At 39.5% G+C, this 21,883-nt stretch overlaps 1 protein-coding gene across 6 annotated transcripts in view; it reads left to right on the top strand.

The window, feature by feature from the left end:
* The window catches only part of CAMK4 (calcium/calmodulin dependent protein kinase IV), a 279,198-nt gene that overhangs the window by 130,562 nt on the left and 126,753 nt on the right, over window positions 1–21,883 (top strand). The gene's annotated exons all lie outside the window — the stretch shown is intronic.

Below are 21,883 nucleotides of genomic sequence, written 5' to 3'. Positions count from 1 at the left end.
TTTTATCCAGTCTGAAACCCTGCGCCTTTTGATGGGGTCATTAAGCCCGTTCACATTCAGAGTTACTATTGAGAGATATGAGTTTAGTGTCATCATGATATCTATTCAGTCTTTGTTTTTGTGGACTGTTCCACTGAACTTCTTCTTAAAGGGGAATTTTAAGAGGCCCCCTTAAAATTTCTTGCAGAGCTGGTTTGGAGGTCACATATTCTTTTAGTTGCTGCCTGTCTTGGAAGCTCTTTATCTCTCCTTCCATTTTGAATGAGAGCCTTGCTGGATAAAGTATTCTTGGTTGCATGTTCTTTTCATTTAGGACCCTGAATATATCCTGCCAGCCCTTTCTGGCCTGCCAGGTCTCTGTGGAGAGGTCTGCTGTTACCCTAATACTCCTCCCCATAAAAGTCAGGGATTTCTTGTCTCTTGCTGCTTTAAGGATCTTCTCCTTATCTTTGGAATTTGCAAGCTTCACAATTAAATGTCGAGGTGTTGAACGGTTTTTATTGATTTTAGGGGGGGATCTCTCTATTTCCTGGATCTGAATGCTTGTTTCCCTTCCCAGATTAGGAAAGTTTTCAGCTAGAATTTGTTCAAATACATATTCTGGCCCTCTGTCCCTTTCGGCGCCCTCGGGAACCCCAATTAAACGTAGGTTTTTCTTCCTCAGGCTGTCGTTTATTTCCCTTAATCTATCTTCATGGTCTTTTAATTGTTTGTCTCTTTTTTCCTCAGTTTCCCTCTTTGCTGTCAACTTGTCTTCTAGGTCACTCACTCGTTCTTCCACCTCGTTAACCCTCGTCGTTAGGACTTCTAGTTTGGATTGCATCTCATTCAATTGGTTTTTAATTTCTGCCTGATTAGCTCTAAATTCTGCAGTCATGAAGTCTCTTGAGTCCTTTATACTTTTTTCTAGAGCCACCAGTAGCTGTATAATAGTGCTTCTGAATTGGCTTTCTGACATTGAATTGTAATCCAGATTTTGTAACTCTGTGTGAGAGAGGACTGTTTCTGATTCTTTCTTTTGAGGTGAGGTTTTCCTTCTAGTCATTTTGCTCAGTGCAGAGTGGCCAAAAGCAAGTTGTATTGGGAAAAAGAGAAAAAGAGAGGAGAGAAAGAAGGAAAGAAAAGAGAAAGAGAAAAAAAAGGGAAGAAAAAGAAAAAAAAAACGAAAAAAAAAAAAAAGAAGAAGAAAAAGAGAAAGAAAAAGAAAGGAGAAAAAAAGGGGGTGGGGGAAGGAAACAAATCAAAAAGCAAAACAAAACAAAAACAAAAACAAAAACAAAAACAAACAAACAAAAAAGAACCACCGGGGAGTATCTTCTGATTCTGTGTTCTTTAAGTCCCTTGGCTTCTCCTGGAAGTTGTCCGTCTAGCTGGTGTTCTGGGGGAGGGGCCTGTTGTGATTTTCAGGTGTTAGCAGTTGGGGGAGCTGCTGTGCCCCTCCTGGTGCAGGGCTCAGTGGGGGTTGTTTACCCCGTGAGGCCGCAGGAGGAACAGCCCCAGTGGCGGGGCAGCTCTGGAAACCTGGATTCAGCTCCGGCAGGAACTCCGTCTGCAGGGCCTGGAGGCTCCGGGGCGGGGCCGCTGATCTGCTCAGCTGGGGCAGGAGCGTCCTCGCTGTCCTGGGCCCTCCCGGCCTCTGCCTGTCCCGGGGGAGGCGGGATCCTGGGCTGTGTCCCGGCGCCCTGTGCTCCGGGGCCTGCGCTGGTGGATTCGCGCTCCCGGGCCGCGCAGCCCCCTCCGCGTAGCTGCCGCCCGAGCCCCTCCGAGCTGCTCCTGGAACCGCGCAGGCCCCTCCGCACGGAGCCTCTTCCTCTGCCCGAGCCCCTCCGAGCTGCTCCCGGGGCCGCGCAGCCCCCTCCGCGGAGCCGCCCCCGAGCCCCCCCGAGCTGCTCCGGGTCCCGCCGGGTCCCGCCGTGCGCGCTGCAGCCCTTAGGGAGCTCGGCGCACTCTCCCGGCGCGCAGTTGCTCTGTTACTGTCCCCGGGAGCCCGAGGGCATCCTCGCCCTCCTGGTCCTGCTCCAACTCCCCACGAGCCCCTTTCCGCCCGGGAAGGTCGGTGCAGCTCCTGCTCCTCCGGGACGGGGCTCTCCTGTCCTGGGGACACTCGCCCCGGCCTCAGCCCGGCTCCTCGCGGGGCCCCTCCCCCTTGGAGGCCTTTGTTCCTTTATTTCTTTTTCCCCGTCTTCCTACCTTGATAGATGCGCGAACTCTTCTCACTGTAGCATTCCAGCTAGTCTCTCTTTGAATCTCAGGCCGAATTCATAGATTTTCAGGATAATTTGAAGGTTTTCTAGGTAGTTTGGTGGAGACAGGTGATTTGGAGACCCTGCTCTTCCGCCATCTTGCTCCTCCCCCCTGTTACTTTATGTTTTAATAGTTGTAATACTGTTTTTAGGGCATTCCTCTGTATGCTGTATTTCTCCCCAACTGAAATGATAATGTCCACGAGGGCAGTTTTGCTTTTGCTTCTCTCTCCCATATGAATAATTACAGTACTTACAGAGTGTTCAGAAAAGAATGCTTGGAGCTTTGGAATCTCTTCCAGACCTCTGGACACTTGGGAATGCCTGCTTTTGTGTAGAAAAAGGGTATTGACTCAAACCCATGTAATAATCATTGCATTTTATAGATTAATGCTGTAATGAATTTCACTATGAAATTTGTAGACTTGAGCTTTTTTTTCCCCTGACAGTGAGTTTAAATATTTCGGAATAATTTGGGAAGGGCCATTCACAATTACTAAAACCTTTATCTTAATGAAAAGTTTAAAAGTAATGTGCTTTTGTACGTTCGAATACATTAACAGTTTATATGTTGAATTGTATTATAATATAAACAGATTTCCTGTTAGGCTTATATAAATGAATAGTTAAGAAAACTAAACAGATTTTTTTTGGGTATTTATTGAGGCTTACCAAGCATCTTAAACTGGATCTCTGCATCTTGCAAAGAAACCCTACTCAGCTCTTTACTTTTCAAAGAAATGAGAGAGATTAAAAAAGGAATGTTTTCAAAGTGATTATGGAAATTTTAAAAATACTTTTTAATATATAGATAACCATATATATTTATATATAGTTCACATCTGCTTTTGTGGGAAAGAAGTGACCTTAGAGGTCCTAGAAAAGATTGTAAATGTCTTAGGACACTAACTCAATGACAGTAAAGTACCTTAGTCTAGACTCTGGGGACAGCCCTCTGAGAATATTCTAGTGAATGGTGCCCCCTGGAGCACAGCCTTAGTATGAATGGCATCCCTTGGAGTTTAGCAACACTTACTCAAAAAGATAACTCATGTCATTTACCTGAAATGAGTCCAGTTTGCACCCTAAATTCCCTTTGTTTGAAGAAATTTAGTCATAGGCTTGAATTGATCATGTGTATTGACTTGAGAACTCAGGGTAGAATAATGGAGACTACTGGGAAACATGAGTGAGGTCAGGCTGGGCTTCACAGAGACCTGGGTTCCCCACCCAGTAACTGTGGTTGGATATGACACACACTGGCTGAACGGCTTGGGAGCTTGAGCTCTGTCGCCATAGCAACGCTGGGACCTCTTCTGCAGATCTTAGCTGTAGCTGCCTCTGCCAATCAGCTCCGGCCCTGAGCCATCAAATCCATTTGTGATGAAGCCAGATGCTACATACTGAAGGATGCACAAACCAAGCACAGAGGAGCCCGAGGGAGGGAGGAAGTGAAATATTCTCTGAAAGTGATTTTTTCTTTCATATAGTAGAAAAAGTTAAAGAATCCAGTTATTCTACTTTGTGTCAAAGCACAACTGATTCAGCAAATCCGGACTCCCATTGCTCATCAGTTGCTTTTAAGAGCTCCTGGAGAACTTAATTTTTTATACTGCAAGTATAGAACTCACCATTATTGTATTTTTTTTGCAGTGCACATGCAAACACGTGTATTGTGTATTGGGTGTTTGTGTTTGTGTGTGTTCTCCAACGGGTTTGAAGTGCCCTATGGACAAGCATAATGTGGTATTTATCCTTGTGTTTTGTACCTACCACCGTGTCTGGCACTTGGTTAGGCACCCCATGAATGCTGTTTGACTTGCTGAATGTAATTAGGAATGGCTATGCTTAATAAATGATAGAGCCACTCATGAATAAATTTAATTGGTGACTGAACTGGAGGTGGCCAGAGGAAGAGAGTGTTACAGAGCAAGTATTACTGAGGTCAGACAGTAATGAAACACAATTGTCAATTGTATGTGTGCAGCTTGTAAATAAAAACATGAGAAGGCAATTTTCATAACGAGCAGAAGAACCCTCTCGAAATGTGTGTTTTCATACATCTGATTGTGGTTTACTAATGGAATAATAATATTCCCCAGACATCACAGTGAGGGGGCCCCATTTTGAAACAGCAAGCTTTTAAGTTATTCTTCTGATAGATTATCAGGTAATAGCAATAACTTCTTAGTTTTAAAAATCAGCTCCAGTAAATTACAGGTTTGATAGGAAGAAGCATTCTGAAGTCACTGGCCAAGCATTTTGTACCTTAAAAGGCAGAAAAAGAATTCAGCAGTGCAAAATCTTTTCCTGGTTTTTGAGACCCAAAATAAGTCTGCCAGTTACATAAACTTGTTATTAACCAGGTTTTGAGACATCTACCAAAGGTCTTGTTTTAATGCTCATGCTTCTTCCCCTTTATCATGGTGCCTAATAATTAAAATATATGTGTTGATCAGTAACTTCACAAAGGAAACGAACACTCCAAAATTCTAAATATGGTTATTTCTATAGGAAAGCCAACTGTTCTGTTAAAAATCTAGGCTTGACTGACCTAGATCTCCAAACTGAAAGGTTTGCAGAGACACGTGCAGCCGTGTAAATCTCTGAGATGTGGGTTATTTAAACAGATGGTAACTGTGACACAGTGAGCTCTCCATGCAAATTGGCAGAGACCAAAACCAGAAAGGAAGCGAGCTAGAGAGGAAACATTACCTCACTATGGACCTCTGAGAATTTTAATTAAAACAGAACAAAATTCAGAGTGCTTGGATATACTTCTTTAGAATATTAATTGAATATCAGTATTGGTTGTATTGTTGCTATGATACTAATAGTTGGCAGGACTAGAGAGTTTTCAGAATCTTCCTTATACTTTCCCAAGTTTCTGGATGTTACTTGATTTGGCCTTGCCATTTATATACACTCAAGTAGGATGTGGAATGGGGAGCAGTGTTCCTGCTGTACTGTTGAGGCTGGCAAGTTAAGTTGTGAAGTTGGTTTGTCTATAACTGTGTTCTATGCAAGGCGCTGGCTTGGTTGGTGTCAGGACATAATTAAGGCAGAGACATCAACGGCATCCGGATCCATGGGTCTAGAAATCCCAGAATTTCTAATGGTGACATGGAGGACAGCTCTGTGGTCTTTTCTGAGATTCAGTGCTGGTCGCCTTGCCTCAGCTCCTCGTTTGCTGTATTGGCTTTTTAGCTTAAAAGAGCCTGAATAATTTTTCTTTCCCGTGTCCCAAACCTACCTGATACAGTACATGTAACAAAAGATTACTATTTCCTGCTGCACCCCATCTCCCAGATCTGTGGTACGTCTTTCATAAGCCTGTTTCCATGCTGAAGTGTAAAGAACACATCTTTCCCTTATTTATTTTTCTCTATAAGGAAGAGGAAAATAACATTTAAGGAGAAAGAGGTTAAGCTTATTCATTGAATAACTCAGACCATTTTGGAACATGAGAAGATTATCAAGAGTGATAAGGATAAAACACTGCATGAGAAGTCAAGTTCACAGGATTTAAAATCTGTTTACAACTTACATGACTCAAGAATAGAAGATGAAAGAGTGGCTACTTCTCCCAAAGAGCTGCTAAAATAGACAAGGAATTTCCTGGAATAAGGGCAATGGAGACCCCATTTATTGTGTATTTTCTTCATTGCGTTTTTTTCTCCATAGAGAGAGTCAAGGGGACAAAGCAAATACAGAACTGTTTGGCTCATGCTATTGGATGATGGCTCATGCTGTTTGGCTCTGATAGAAAGATACAATATTAAGTTCATGCTTGGTTATTTTGTCTGACATTTTAAAATACAAGTGTGTGATTAATTCCCTAATGTTATTTTAGTTTTGAAAATATGGGAGTTGATGTAGAAATTGAAAAAGTTCCAGCCTGAAAATAAAAGAGACTGATATCCCATTAACCACTGGTAATTAACTGCCAGTCAATATTTGTATCTATTTGCTTTTGGCCAGTTTTTCTAGGTACATAGGACTTGAAAACAATACAGTAATGTAAGAGTATATTTTCCAGTTTAGAAGTAGAACTTCATAAATGATCAGGTTAAATCACATTTTTCTGTGATCTCTAATTCTGATTCTCTTACCTCCATCTGGCCTGAATTAGTTTCTGTAATTAGCTTTGTGTTTTCCTTTCAGTGCATTTTTTATATTTTGACTGGAATGTGTATATGTAGCTACAAAAATACAGGTTATAATTTTATGTGAGTTCTTTTTACATGAATAGGATCATACTGCATGTATGTATATTTTTGTAATGTACTTTTTTCCTTCAACAATATGCGTTTGAGGGATCCCTGGGTGGTGCAGCGGTTTGGCGCCTGCCTTTGGCCCAGGGCGTGATCCTGGAGACCCGGGATCGAATCCCACGTCGGGCTCCTGGTGCATGGAGCCTGCTTCTCCCTCTGCCTGTCTCTCTGCCTGTCTCTCTCTCTCTGTGTGATGATCATAAATAATAAAACAAAAATTTTAAAAAAATTAAAAAAAAACAATATGCGTTTGAAATCTGTCCTTATATTTGCATATACATGTCTCATTCTCAGCTCCTCAACATTTTTGTATTAATTACTAAGATGGAAAAAAGCATGGCTAATTAAACTGACCTTCTTAGACTTATTTAGATGTAGTTTTATCACTTATTACTCTGTGTATTTAGAAAGGAAAATACAAGAAAAATTAACTAGTTAAGATAGTCCTAACATCTCTTCACATTCAGAATTAAATTCTTGAGTCACTGCTTGACTCAGTTACTGATGCATGTGTTTTTTCTAAACAGTATCATCCAGAGAATTGCTGAAAGAACACTTCTTTTCTTATTTTTTAAAAATATTTTATTTATTTATTCATGAGAGACACACAGAGGCAGACACACAGGCAGAGGGAGAAGCAGGCTCCCTATGGGGAGCCCAATGCAGGACTCAATCCTGGGACCCTGGGGTCACGCCCTGAGCTGAAAGCAGATGCTCCACCACTGAACCACCCAGGTGCCCCTGAAAGACCACTTCTTTAGAGAATGCTCTATTTTTGGGGCACCTGGGTGGCTCAGTAAGTTAAGCATCCAACTCTTGGTTTCAACTCAGGTCATGATATCAGGGCCGTGAGTTCAAGGCTCATGTCAGGCTGTCCACTTAGTATGGAGTCTGCTTGAGATTCTCTTTCTCCCTCTCCCTCTGCCCCTCTCTTCTCTCAAAAAATAAATTTTTTTTAAAGGATGCTCTATTATCTCCAGTATTTTTTCCAAGCAACTGGTACTCATTGTGTCAGTTTTGATGTTGGTACTTTTTTATTTTATTTTAAAGATTTTATTTATTTGAGAGACAGAATGAGCACAAGTGGAGGGAGGGCCAGAGGGAGGAGAACCAGACTCCCCACAGAGCAGGGAGCCTGACACAGGGCTCCATTCCAGGACCCTCAAATCATGACCTGAGCCCGAAGTAGACGCTTAACCCACTGAGCCACTGCCCAATGTCAGCACTTTCTTGGTCTGTCCAGGGGGTGAATAGAATGTTTGCAGATAGCAATCAAGATTGGTATACTCAGTTTTCAGGTAATCCGTAAGTGGTTTGCTGAGTACAGTGTTACAGGATGGCAGTTGTGCAGGTCTGCCATCAGGGATAGGTTGTTTGCAAGCTTAGTCAACAGAAGCATGCCTGCTGCCTGAACAAGAGACATTTTGTGATGCCATTGATTGTAAGAAGCAACAGTATTTCGAATATAGTAAAATGTGGAAAATAGTACAGCTTGGAATGATGAAATATGGCAGTTCATCTTTTAAGGTGCTATATATAGTATTCCATTAAAAAAAGCACAACCTACTTTAATGGTCTGTTCCTATACTCCTGAGCATTAAGGTGGTTACTTCTTTTTGCTATTGTATTTCACTTGGAAAGTATTTTTATTTTTGTGAATTGTGTCATAATGTTTACAATTTAATTTATGAGGCTTTCATAAAATACGACATTTCAGATATGGCTAAACTTTAATACGTAATTAAATAATTAAATTAATAACAAGTTTACAATTAAGTGGAAATTGTAGTTTCCCCTCCTTAAACCTGTCATCATCACAGTCAATTAAACAATGCATTTTATATCTCACAACTTTGTAAGCCAAAAGATTTTCAACATTTACATGGAATGATTGTAGGCAACAAACATTTCATATTTGGCTTTGACATATTGTTTAATTTATATATACTGTAAATGTGGATTTGTCAGATAAACATTAATCACCATATTCATTCAAAAGACCTTTATTGGTATTGCAAGGTAATGTGAGAAATATAAAGATGAGCTAACAAGAAACTGAAAAATCGTCTGGTCTTCCCAACATAACCCTTGCTCAGAATCTTCCCGTTTCTCACTTGTTATTTCAGACTTGGGATCTCCCGATGTTGAGGGCCTGCACGTGCAGACTCCATACCAGGTGCACCGAAGCCCTCTTTAGATGTGGGCAGAGCCCCGACCTCATTAGCTCCTCCTGCCCGCCTCCCAACCCCATTCCATGTGCACACTTAGTTTAGATTTGCAAATGCTTCTTTCCTGAAGTGCTGTGAGAAGAGAATGTTTAGGTTTAAAGGCTCCTACCAAGTTAAAGGGGCCCAGGGCTGGGAGACACACTGAGGACAATACCTCTTCTTCCTGTTGTTGTTTATGCTAATTTGGAAGTTAAACACACTAGTGATTTGTATGGGAAATAAACAGGAGTATAGTCAGATTTTTGTTGCCCACCTAATTTCTATTTTCTCTTGTTCATGATTTCTCTACTTCTTTTTAAGCCACGAAAAAGAGATTTTCAAAAAAAAACTCACTTTCTCACAAAATTGTATGTCCAACTGTATGTCAGTAGACTCTCATATGTTACAAACTTGGATATGTTGGATGATTTATAATTTTTCAACATTTCATGCATGGTACATATGGAACGTCTGTCACTAAAATAAGAGCTATATCACATACTGTTCTTTTGGCTGGAGCATAAAAATAAAACCCTAATCCAAAGAATCAAAACAAATGAAGATTGTCTTAAAAAGATCACGGTACACCAGAAGGAAAAAAAAAATACTGTGCTATGCAGAATATTCAGAACGACATACACTAATGAACAGCTTATTTACAATTTGAGAAATGAAATACATACACACACACATATCTGAGATATCCATGTATTTTTACGTGCATTGTAATGACTATTAAATTTGTACTTTTCCTAGTCTCTGATGTGCTTTACACAATTCACAGGTTGCCAGTGTGATTTTCATGAATATCAGAATGGCCTGGTACTTTACTAACTTAATTGTTCATTAGCATAATGTGTCATGTACTATTAGCAAGATGACGCCTGTTAGCTTTTCTAAAACATCTTCTATAAGCACAATTAAAAATGCTGCCAAAATTGAGGTTCCCATGCATACTGATGTCACCTACGGTGCTCTAAGCATGGCCCAGTAGATGCGTTTCAGAATTTATGCTTTTTCTTTTTTCTTGTTTTAAAGATTTTATTCATTTGAGAGAGAAAGAGCGTGTGAGTGCACACACGAGTGGGGGGGAGGGGCAGAGGGAGAAGCAGACTCTCCCCTCAGCATGGACCAGGACCCCAGGATCATGACCTGATCCAAAGGCAGGCACTCAACCAAGCCACCCAGGTGCCCCGAAATTCATGCTTTTTCATATACATAATTCCTCAAATCTTTTCTCTTTTTACATGAATGCAATTCTGTGTTCTAACTGTGTTCATTCTTGGAATGAAGTGGCATATTCATCTGTTTTTATGGTAATCCCCTTAATGATGGGTTGTTTATGTTCCTTGTCAAGGCTCTTCTGGCCAAATGACATCAGCAGGTACATCCCTGCTCTGTTACTGTGTAGTTGCCCCTGTGACGGCAGGCAGCCTTTGGGGAATTACATTGGCATGTACATGTGGTCATGCATTTTTCTGATAAAGTAAGCCCATGAGAAGAGTTCCATAGTCTGTTGAGAAGGACACTTCATCACTGACTCACTGTTAGCAGCATTGCTATGATGCCGCCATCGACCTAGCTTGGGATAAATGGAACATTATTAGCCAGAATCTGTCACGGCCTGGGCTGATATGTGACCAAAATACAAAGGATATGTTATCAAGCTGGAGACACCCTGCTGTAAGAAAAAATAGAGGTATGCAGAATGCAGTGAAATCCGTATTCCAATAATGATGGTGACGTCTAAGAGTCCAAGGGCTCTAAGTTCTGTACATACTAGTGTATATCATATATCATCTCATTTAGTCATCATGACAGCTCTTTTGTGGTCATTCTTAGCATTTTCTCTTTATAAAGATGAATAAATGAAGCTCAGAGAGGGTAAATCCTTGATCCAGTACCACACAGCTATGTCATTTGGCATTTCACAATCCCGGATAGAGAGCTTTTACTTGATGATATGTAGTTGACAAATTGTATTCATATAATATGTCCACAGTATAGGAATAGTAAATATAAAATTAAATTAGCATAATTGTGAAAATTGATACAGTGTACTTTTATAGATTATGCAAGATTTTACATACCTTATTCCATTTAACAGTTCTTTGTGGCCCCCATTACAGATGATACTCAGAGTGTTCAAGAAGTTTGCCCCAAATCATATGTCTATTAAGTTTCAAAACCAAGACTCAGACTCAGTTTCTTAGGACTGAAGCTACATGCTATTTTCCAGGTACTAACAGTGATCTAAAGCCATTTTGTGAAGGTGACTTTTTGTTTCCACCTTTGGTGGTATTTCTAATAGGAATCCAAATAGGGAACACTAAAATTTAATCTACTCCTATTAGATGCAAATTGATGCATATTAGAAAGGAAAACCAGGGAAGTGCTACTGAAATTCATGTTTTTGATTCCTTAATCGTTAGACCTATTTGAAGTTAAAGTTTCCAGTATTTTTGGACAAATTCAGCCCTTCCTGATGCCTCCTCTCTCTCTCTCTCTCTCTCTCTCTCTCTCTCTCCCTCCCTCCTTCTCCCTCTCCCTCTTCCTCTCTCTCTCCCTCTCCCCTTTTTTCTCAGCAAAAGCATTTAGCCTTTATGTGTTCTGAGACTTTTTTAAAAGTCACAGGAGTCAAATTCCATGACCTCTTCAACCCCTGGTTACAATATGCTAGTTGGTGGGGATAGTAGTGTCTTTTGATCAGAATGGCCTCACTGAACCTTCTTTGACTTCTAGAATGTTCTTTATGTCAGATTCCTAGAGGTCTCTGCAGACAGAAGACCACTGCACTTTCCCTCTCTGAGTGTAAACAGGTCACTGGGAAAAACCTGAATGTTTCTCAGAGTATTCAGAGCATGCTAAAAGGGGTCTGAGGGATGAATCAGGCCAGGTGATACAGGTTAGGAACAAAGTCCCAGAGAAAGTTGGTGGGCAATTGAGTGAGCATAATAGTTAATAGAACTCATAGAGGTCACTAACAAAAAGCTTTGGTTAATGCTTAAGCATAAAATGTAACTTTTATACTTAGAGTTGATATGAAATCTTGAATAATTAAGATTTCATTTTTGTGTTTGAATTTTAAACTGTTGATGGCGATGGAAAGAATTATTAGATATAAAGTTATATTTTAAATATGTATAATATTTACTGTGACAATCATATTGCTTTGACAAAAATGTCAAAATACACTCACATTCTATTTTGTATTTTAACACTTTTAAAAGTGATGGAAAGATTAGATGCTTTTATAATAGTTTGTCTTTCAAATATTTATAGCATTTACTGACTGTTAGAGATGATGTAATGCTCAAAAAGTGACCATCTCATATAAAAAGCAAGTTAAAATTGCATTTTAATCTCCTTTTTGTAAAAATGAAAAAGAAACAACAAACCCACAGATAGAGAAAAATGGAAAATTGCCAACACTGAGGAGCTTCTTGCATGCCTTTTCCTAATCCTGTCCCCTTCCTTTCTATGATAATCAAGTTCCTTGGTTTCCTTTTACACAAGGTATGCATTCCTAAATAATATAGTTTCATTTTCCCTGTTTTGAATTTTATATACATGAAATTATGCAGTGAATATCATTTTCTGGTCTGTTTCTTTTGCTCAAATTAAGTTTTTAAGACTTACTCATGTTTTGAGTATAGTAACAGCTATTTATTTTCATTGCTGTATAGTATTCTGTTGTAAAAATATACCACAATTTATTTTTCTGTTTTACTTTTCAGAGAAAGTTGGATTGTTCTTAGGTTTTGTTACTACAGATAATGATGCTCTGGGCATCTTGTTTGTAAGCTGGCACACATGCAAGTTTCTCTATGATGGATAATCAGAAGTGAAATTCATGCCTATAGGGGATACATGTTTAAACTTTATTAGATAACGCTGTTTTTCCCAAAGAGATTATGTGTCTTGACACTCCCACAATAGTGTATGAGAATCTTCATTGCTTCACATCTTTGCCAGACATGCTGTTTTGAGACTTTGCCTCTATTTTAATATACATTTTTATGGTTACTAATAATGTTGAACCTTATATAACTATTGTTATATATAAATGTCTCATATAACTGTTGCCTATTTAGATTTTCTCTTTCATGAAGTCTCTAGTCAAACCTTTTGTCCAGTTTTCTATTAGGTTGTCTATCTTTTTTGTGTTGATTTGTGAAAATACTTCATATATTTTGGTGACAAGCTCTCTTAGTCTTCCTTCCCCTTATAGCAGAGCTTGGGATGAAGGGTTTATCTGCTCCGTTAGGGAGTGCAATCTCAAGGAGAAGGCATGGGTAACAAGGAGAGCGAGGCAGAAATGGGGGGAGAGCCAAAGAAAGGAAGTATTACTGATTCCTGAGCAGTTTACCACTACATGTAACTAATTGCTCAATCTTAGACAATTGTCCCACAAGAACAGTAAATGCCTCTTGAGCCCTTCCATTCCAGGAGAAAAGTGACAGATAGCTACCTGCCAGCTCTTGCTTTCTGTTGGTCAGAGGTCCATACAGAGGGTGTTAACTACCTCACACTTCTGGGTTGCATATATGTGGGTACATATATGTGGATCTGCTAGTCCAGCTGCAACAAGGAAAGCTCATGGTGGGAGAAGAGAGTCTGAAACACAGGCCTGAGGTAAAGTATCCAGCTTTCATACAAGGCCTTTATCTTTTATAAGTACAAGATGTCCTCCTCATTTCTTCTTCTTTTTCTTCTTCTTCTTTTTTTTTTAAGATTTTATTTATTTATTCATGAGAGACGCACACAGAGAGGGAGGCAGAGACACAGGCAGAGGGAGAAGCAGGCTTACTGCAGGGAGCCTGACATGGGACTCGATCCCGGGACCCTGGGGTCACACTCTGAGCCAAAGGCAGATGCTCAACCACTGAGCCACCCATGGATCCCCCCTCCTTATTTCTTCTAATCAGTCACAGTAGCCCCTTCAAGATGGTAACCTGTCACGATGTCTGAAAGACTTAAGGCAAGAGGATTAATGAGACAAGTAATGGTTTCCATTATTGTGGGTAATCTCAATCTCAAAGCTGTAGTTGGTATTCATTGTAAATTTCCCTCACCATCAATTCTAGATTTTTTTCTTACTCTTAGATAATAATACACTCCCTCGTGGTTGCTTGTCTGTGAGTAGTTCCATATCTTTATCCCTGAGAGATTTCAACTCTTGGATGCCTTGTTCTTGTTGGCCTATAGCTGCTACATTTGGTTATTTACTATTATCACAGAGGCACCATGAGATGCCAATGAATAGTCCCACATTTATACTCCTTCTCACACCCATTGTGTGGCAGAAACTCTAGTTCCTTTTGATGATAGGGTTGATTATCTGTGATATTATAGTGAATCATTTATTTGCCAATGGAGCCTCAAGCATGAGGAGTCTAAAGTTTTGTAGAAATAATACTATATCTCCTGATGGAAGCAGTATCTTCTCGGGAGCTCATTATTTACCCTTCCATTGTTCAAGATTGTGGGGAAGTACAAATTCCACAAGTGGATCTTTGGGAGTACGGGTGAGAAGGGCCAATCCTACTTCTATCCCTAGATCCTCAGACCTGTGAATTCCAGACCTGTACTGTATCATGTATATGCCGTGGGCTCAATGTATATGCCATGGGCTCAATCCATAAACCTTGTGTTGGAAAATAGACTGCCCCCTTCTCAGACCTCATAGAATTTTCCCTGAGCCGATACCTAAGATGATCCTATAGCTGGCCGTTTTATTATGCTATTATGCCACCTGTTTCTTTTGTTAAAACGTTTTTTGAGTATAGTTGACTGATTTTAGGTGTACAACATAGTGATTCAGCCCCTTTGTGTGTTATGCCATGCCCACTACAAGTATAGATACCATCTGTCACCATGCAACACTATTACAAGATCACAGTTTCACTGTATTCCCTGAGCTGTACCTTAGGCCAATTGCTTCAATTTTAGTTGGAAGATTAGTGATTCCCATGATCATGCAAACATTTTTACACCTTTTTGCCATAAACTGATCCCTAGCCAGAAATCAGAATCTGAGGCAAAATTCTTAAGAACTATCACTTACTTAGGGAATTAAATCTCAGGCGTTGGGAATGAAGGACAAGAGAAATGAACTAGAAAATGAAGGCGAGCCAGTGTGTTACTGTGCTGGCAAGCAGTGAATGTAACGGATTGCTCAATTCCGTGAGACTGTCCCCTGGGAATCCTTCTCAGGGCTGTCTGACATAGGCAGGGATGGAGGCAGAGAAAGGGGAAGAATTTGTCCACTGGCTCTTGACCTGGTCATAGACAGTCATTAGGGAATATTAACTTTCCCACCCTTGCGGGTGGCACCCATGTAGGTGCCAGGTGAGATTCAGTGGTAGTAGTGGCAGGGATGCTGGGGTGGAGACATCCTGTGCAGGAAGGGTCCTGGGCCCACAGACCCTGCTGTCATCATTAGGGCCTAACATTGCACTCCTGTCAGAGGTTTCTAGAAAAGAATATCTAAGACTTCAGGAACCACACGTGTAGATTGGGACTCTGTCATGAAACTTGGGCTTATTATAGTCCAGATGTCACTTAAATTAGGAATATGCCACATGGCTTCTTATTCTAAGGGCAGAATTCTGAGGCAAGAATCTTAGTCTGTGTTGCCAGTTTGTTAGGTGTCTACCTTCAGCTCAGGTCATGATCCCCAGGTTCTGGGATTGAGCCCCACATCAGGCTCCCTGCCCAGGGGGAGCCTCATCTCCCTCGCCTTCTTCCCCTCCCCACTCATGCCCCTGCTTGCTCGCACTCGTTCTTTCTCATAAATAAGTGTAATCTTAAAAAAAAATAAAACTACAAATCCCATGATGTTAAAGATGTAATTCATAATTGGTAAATTTTGGGGAAAACCCCCTAATTTGCATTTAGTTTTACACAATACTTCGTTATTTTATACATATGTTCATGCATGATTTTAAATAGCACAGGCATTTTTTTGTATTTCTTTTTTACTTGGCATTAATGTGAGATATTAATTACAAGGAGCAACTTCAAAGGTTCAGGATGCCACAATATTCTCCCTCTTATTTTCACTCTGTGGTTTCCAGAGTCATGATTGAGAAATGTATCATTCAGGTTCAAAAGCAAGATGGTGATACCTGATGAATACTAGCACTAAGCTACAAAAACACACAAACTGATGCACATTGTTCTGTATTTTGTTGCAAATACTGCTAATTCCTAGTTCCTAGTGTTTTGGAGAGAATCAGGTGAGGCTAAGGAGCAAGCATCTGCATGATATTGAATATGCCCTGTGGCAGAGTCCTTGGTGCTGCAGTCTTTCATATCCCCAAACTAAAGGTTTTTCTTCCTTTTTTTTTTTTTTTTTCAAAGCAGGTTGTATCCTTTATGAGCAAATTTTTAAAAGTAAAGCTATAATTATTATTACTTATTATGAAATTGTTGCAGATGCTACTAAGCTGTGTTCAGTGCATGAAACTGTTGTATTTTCCACTTTGAATACAAAGTGATAAAAAGCTGATTGTAGTACAGCTCTGTCATCTATACAGGAAGTAATTCTTCAAATAAAACATTTAGAGGCGAATTTCATGTTGGAAATTTGTGACTTTGAAAGTCTGCACAGATTTCAATTTCAAATTAAAAACATATTGCCAGCTGCTGTGGTTTAGTAGGGCTTAATTTGCAGTTGTTCTCGCTTTTAAATTTAACTCTTCATGATAATTGTCCCAAATTGGCTTTTCCCCCCTATCTTTCTTTTAAGACTTTAAAATAGAAAAGGAAGCCAGAATATCTGCAGATGAGTAGAACTGTGTGAAAGGGAGACAGTTACAGTAGGGAAGTCCAACAATAAACATCTTTAAAAGCATGACTGTTTTCCAGGCCCTTCTGCATCCAACAGATTTCTCATTAAGCTGCACCTCCACGCTCACTACCCCATATGAAATTGCCAGTATACTATTACTATAAAGCTGAAACTGAAGCAGATGGAATTTTGGTTTAAGTTCAGTTCAAGAACTCTAGACCTAAAATGATTACTTAAAGAAATTTTTTTAAAAGATTTTATTTACTCATGAGAGACACACACAAAGAGAGAGGCAGAGACCCAGGCAGAGGGAGGAGCAGGCTCCATGCAGGAGCCCGATGTGGGACTCGATCCCGGGACCCCGGGGTCATGCCCTGAGCCAAAGGCAGATACTCAACCGTTGAGCCACCTAGGCGTCCCAGATAACTTAAAAATTTAAGTTTATCCTTTAGCCTCCAACTTGGTGTCGCTGAAAACCATAACTAACGGCAATGTGCAGGATGAGATCATCCCAAGTCTGTATCAGTAAAAGCTCTCCCCATAGTAAGGCAAATGCATTTTAGAGAAGTAGTTACTAAAGCTATCATGGAATTACGGAATACATAGGAAAGAGTACTATCTTTATTTGCCCTTTAATTCCAGTATATCTTCGAAATTATTTCTGGGAGTTGTATAATATTCCAAAATACTCAGATGCTGGGCTTCTCTTTCTTCTCCCAACTAATTGTCTGTGTGTTATGGGGACAGGTGGAATAAGGACAGCTCAAAGCAACAGGTTGTTTTTTGTTTTTGGTTATAGGGTTTAAAAACATAGATTGAAGAATATAACTAAAATGAAAAGTTTTGAATGATCTGTGAATTCTGTTACCAGTCTTTGTTTACTATGTAGTTGGCCATAGTGACTTGCTTCTCAGAGGTATTATTGTATATTTGTATCATATATGTTGTGAAAAGGTTTCCCCATCTAGTTAATAAACATGGTCATCACCTCACATAGTTACCTCCTTTTTTTAGTGAGAACATTTAAGTTCTACTTTCTTAGTAAATTTCAGTTATATAAAACAATGCTATCAACCATATTCAACATATTATGTCATTCATCTTACAGCTGAAAGTTTGTACCTTACTATTAATTAACCTTTCCTTGTTCCTCCTTTCCCCGATCCTTGGCAACTACTTTTCTATAAGTTTGACTTATTATTTTTATTTTTTCTAATTTAAAGATTCCACGTATAAGTGATACCATGCAATATTTGTCTTCTTTGGTCTGACTTACTTCACTTGTAATGATTCATTTATTAATCATATCATAATAATAGATAATGGTAAGACCTCAAAGCTATTTTTATTTAGAAAGATAAACCTCATATAAATTTCTAAAAACAAAACAAGGCCCACACGCCTTCCTCTAGAAAATTAGCAGCTTTTTTGGCACCGTCTCAACATTCCCACCTCCACCCCTGTGGGTATGGAAAATAGCAGTTTGTGTTCATTGGCTGTGATGGAGAGAGAAGCATCTGGCACCTCAACATTAGCTTCCTTTATAAGAAGTTAGGCTTCCCTTCAGGAAGTATAAGGGAATGTTTAAGTCTAGTGAAGACAGCTTTGTTAAAAACTACCCTTACAGCCCATCCCTCAGGAAAATAGGAAAAGGTTCATGGATGGTCTTCATGTATAAAGTCCTAAACAAGAATTCCTGGTTCAGCAAATCATTTAAAAAGGGACACATAACTAACTTCTAATCTCTACTGTCAATTGCTTTTTTCATTTATTTAAGTTTGCGTTTGCATTCTGTGACTCTATTATCAAATAAATATCTTCTACCAAAAATTTGTCAAATGTACATGTGAATAAATTAATTAAATCTAAATTAGCATATTAGATGAATAACGTATGGCTTGAAAGAAGCTGGGCTGCATGAGAAAGTAATGAATGAATGAGTGGGTATTTAAACAATACTAGAACAAAACCTTTAGGATTTTGGCTTTGTTAGGATACTATTGCATACCCTTGGGAAATTCTGTTCATGATGGGCCCAGAGCTTGCAGAGCTAGACATTTCTGATACAGTAGCAGCAGTTCTGGCTCTGTGCATAATACTGAACAGATTACCAGTCATTCAGTTCTGAATCAATACATTTTAGACACAGATATAGCATAAATCAAGAAAGTGATTATAGTCCGTGAAACTGGTATTGATTAGAAACTTGATGAGGTTCTACAAAGGAAAATCCTAAGGAGCCTTCTCATAATTATTTAGGGTTGGCCAACAAACTGCATTTGGTTGCTTTGTCTGGTGGAGTTTCCAATTTGCTCGTAAGCTTCTTTAGGGTACAAAAGAGTCAGATGTTTTTATGATACACCAGGATTTCAGTTTCTTGAAAATTTGCTCAGTTAGAATCCCATTGTAAAAATGAGTTATTTCTAACTGCACTAAAAGATTAAATTTAAAAAACCTTTATAATCCAACTGAAAACAATGAAACATTCTCTTCTTTTTCCAAAATTATTTAATACCTTTATGGACACCATACAATTAACTTTCAAGACTTGATTATGTAGGCAACTTAATAGATTCATAATTTTTTTTTAAGATTTTATTTATTTATTCATGACAGAGAGAGAGAGACAGGCAGAGGGAGAAGCAAGCTCCATGCAGGGAGCCTGATGTGGAACTCGATCCCAGGTCTCCAGGATCACACCCCAGGCTGAAGGCGGTGCTAAACCGCTGGGCCACCAGGGCTGCCCAGATTCAAAATTTCTAAAGTCTTTCCTGGGGCAATGTAGTATTCCAAAGTCAAGCTAAAATATGGAAAAATAGTTAAGTGTACTCTGTCACAGCCATTTGAAATAGATTTTTATTTAAATCCATTTGATACATGAGTGGTTCTCAATATTCTGCCAAGCCATATTGAAGCCTAAGGCAGAAGGAAACAGCTCTATGGATTCTATTTTTATTAAAAGTTCTAATATTTTGTTCAGCATGGATTTTTGCATTGACTTTAAGTATTGCACAAAAATGTTATTAATCTTGATTATTGTTTTTGTTGCCACTTTCAATTTTGCACCCAAGATGAACGCTCTCTGTCTTCACCCTGGCCTTGGCCTTGGCCCTGGTGGTTCTGATAAATAGATTTGAGAAGCAGATCTCGTTTTTTTCTACTTGTGGCAACACAAATGTCTGAATGTTATAGTTGCCAGACATCATCCTACAGGTGCTGGTTCCTCTTGGTTTAGAGCAGTCACCTCCACTGACATGCATACACGTCAGTTGAATTGGGTGCTTCTTATCTCTACTTCTGTTATCTCTAGTAAGGAATACTGTATTTCATCAATACTTAGGGGCACACACAGGCTTTACCTATTTTAACATCTATGAAATTCAGATATATTTTATAATAAAGGACATTTTACAATTATAATTGGTAGCTTTTTTTCTTTCTTGTGTGTCTTACAATTGGTAGTGCCTCTGAATTGATGAAGCACACTACTCTCTATAGCATAGAAGGTGGTAATACTAATTTTCTTTTAAGCTTCTCTATACTGAGAAGTAGGCATGTCACTTAATAGCATTCTAAGCCTAGACTCTATACTAGGACTTTTTTACAATTGGGAAATATTTCAGTAGGCTTTTATTTTTTAAATTCTTATTGGTCATTTAAAATTGTATGTATAAGTTCTAAATAGATAAAGATTATAAATATGCATTATCAAATTGGAACGCATATAGATGAAGAATAGTAAAAGGATAAAGTGTGCAATAAGACCAATACACTTTTCACTGAAATATAATTAGTACACAATACACTTAATTTAGATTACTTTAAGTGATCTCTTTTGCAGAATTTTAAGAATAGCTAGAGAACTCAGCTTTGATCATACTGTATCCAGTGAGAATTATATTGCCTCTGTTTCTCCTCCCATCTGTCTCGTTACTCACAGGCCCTAGTTGTGCAGTGGGGGCATTGCCTGTGGAAATAGAGTTGGGCTAGGCAGGAGTTCTAAAGGCCATGTCGGGTGGAAGCAGAGGTCACCTGAGGTACCAGTCTTACTCTAAGTCAGTTAGAAAAGTGTAAATTAGTGTTATGGTCAAGACAAGACTGTTGCTAAGAAAATACTGCCAAGAGAGAAATCTAATAGATAAGGCAAAGATGAGGGACGCCTGGGTGGCTCGGTTGGTTAAATGTCTGACTCTTGTCTTCGGGTCAGGTCATGATCTCAGGCTTGTGAAATTGAGATCTAGCCTTGCATCCAGCTCTGTGCTGGGCCTGGAGCCTGCTTAAGATTCTCTTTCTCTCTCTCTCTCTCTCTCTCTCGGCCCCTCTCTCTGCTGTCTCTCTCTAAAATAAGTAAATAAATCTTTTTTTTTTTTAAAAAAAGATATGGCAAAGATGAAATGGGAGGATGAAGCTCACAGTGGGTAGTAGAAAGGTGGAGAGCCAAGTGAAATCAGCTGTGCAAGGAATGGATTTCAGAGTGCTGCCTGGAGAGAAGCGGAGAGCCGGATTATGCTAGAACTCCCTTTGCAAGGTGCCATCCCCCAGTGCTTCAGAAAGGTGGTGGCTGAAGGGGGCCTTAAAGACTAACTTCCTAAAAACCATAGTTGGCACTTTGTCTTTGCTTTTTCCCCTTTCAATTTATCCTCATCCCTCTCCAACCCTTCCACCTGTCAACCTGTACCACTCCAAGAAAACCATTCTCATTAAAATCAGTAGCAACTTATTAAATGCTGGCCCAATAAGCAAATTGTAGTCCATGACATTTAGAATTATTGATCCTTCCCTCCTTGTGAGTGATTGGATTTATGATCAAATGTGTGTGTGAATGTACTGTTGTTTGGGAAGAGGAGAGAAGAGTATTGTGGATTGTGTGGAGAGTTGGGATTGAGCTTGCTTTCATCCCAACTACTGGTTCAGGCCCATAGCAGAGGCAGTTCCATGCTTGGCGGCTGCTGCTCACTTCATGGGACTCCTGTCCTGTTGCCCAGCAGGGTTCTCAGGTAGGAGAAAGAAAGCTCCAGGTCGGACAGTTTCAGGGAGGACCTGAATGTCTCTTCAGAGGACATTGAAGAAAAGTAATGAACATGAGAAGAAGAAAATGGATGAGGCCTGACAAAGTACATTTTAAGGATATTTGGGAAAATACACTGCCAATTTAGAGAGGAGTTTGAAATAGGGCTCTCTTCTGATTTTAGGGACTACTGTTCTTCCCCAAGACCATAAAAGGTCTCATGCGTTTCTTGGAAAAGGAGAGATTACAGTAATTATAAGAAACTGGGGTATAGACTTTGCCTTATGGGAAATAACATTTAATTTAGGAATGAGAAATGCCTATTTATATTTACAGTGGAAGGCAGTCCCGAATCA

The sequence above is a fragment of the Canis lupus genome, chromosome 3 (genome assembly GCF_003254725.2).
Source record: "Canis lupus dingo isolate Sandy chromosome 3, ASM325472v2, whole genome shotgun sequence".
Lineage (NCBI taxonomy): Eukaryota > Metazoa > Chordata > Mammalia > Carnivora > Canidae > Canis > Canis lupus.
Note: the sequence above shows the minus strand (reverse complement) of the source record. Positions and strands in the feature narration are given on the sequence as shown.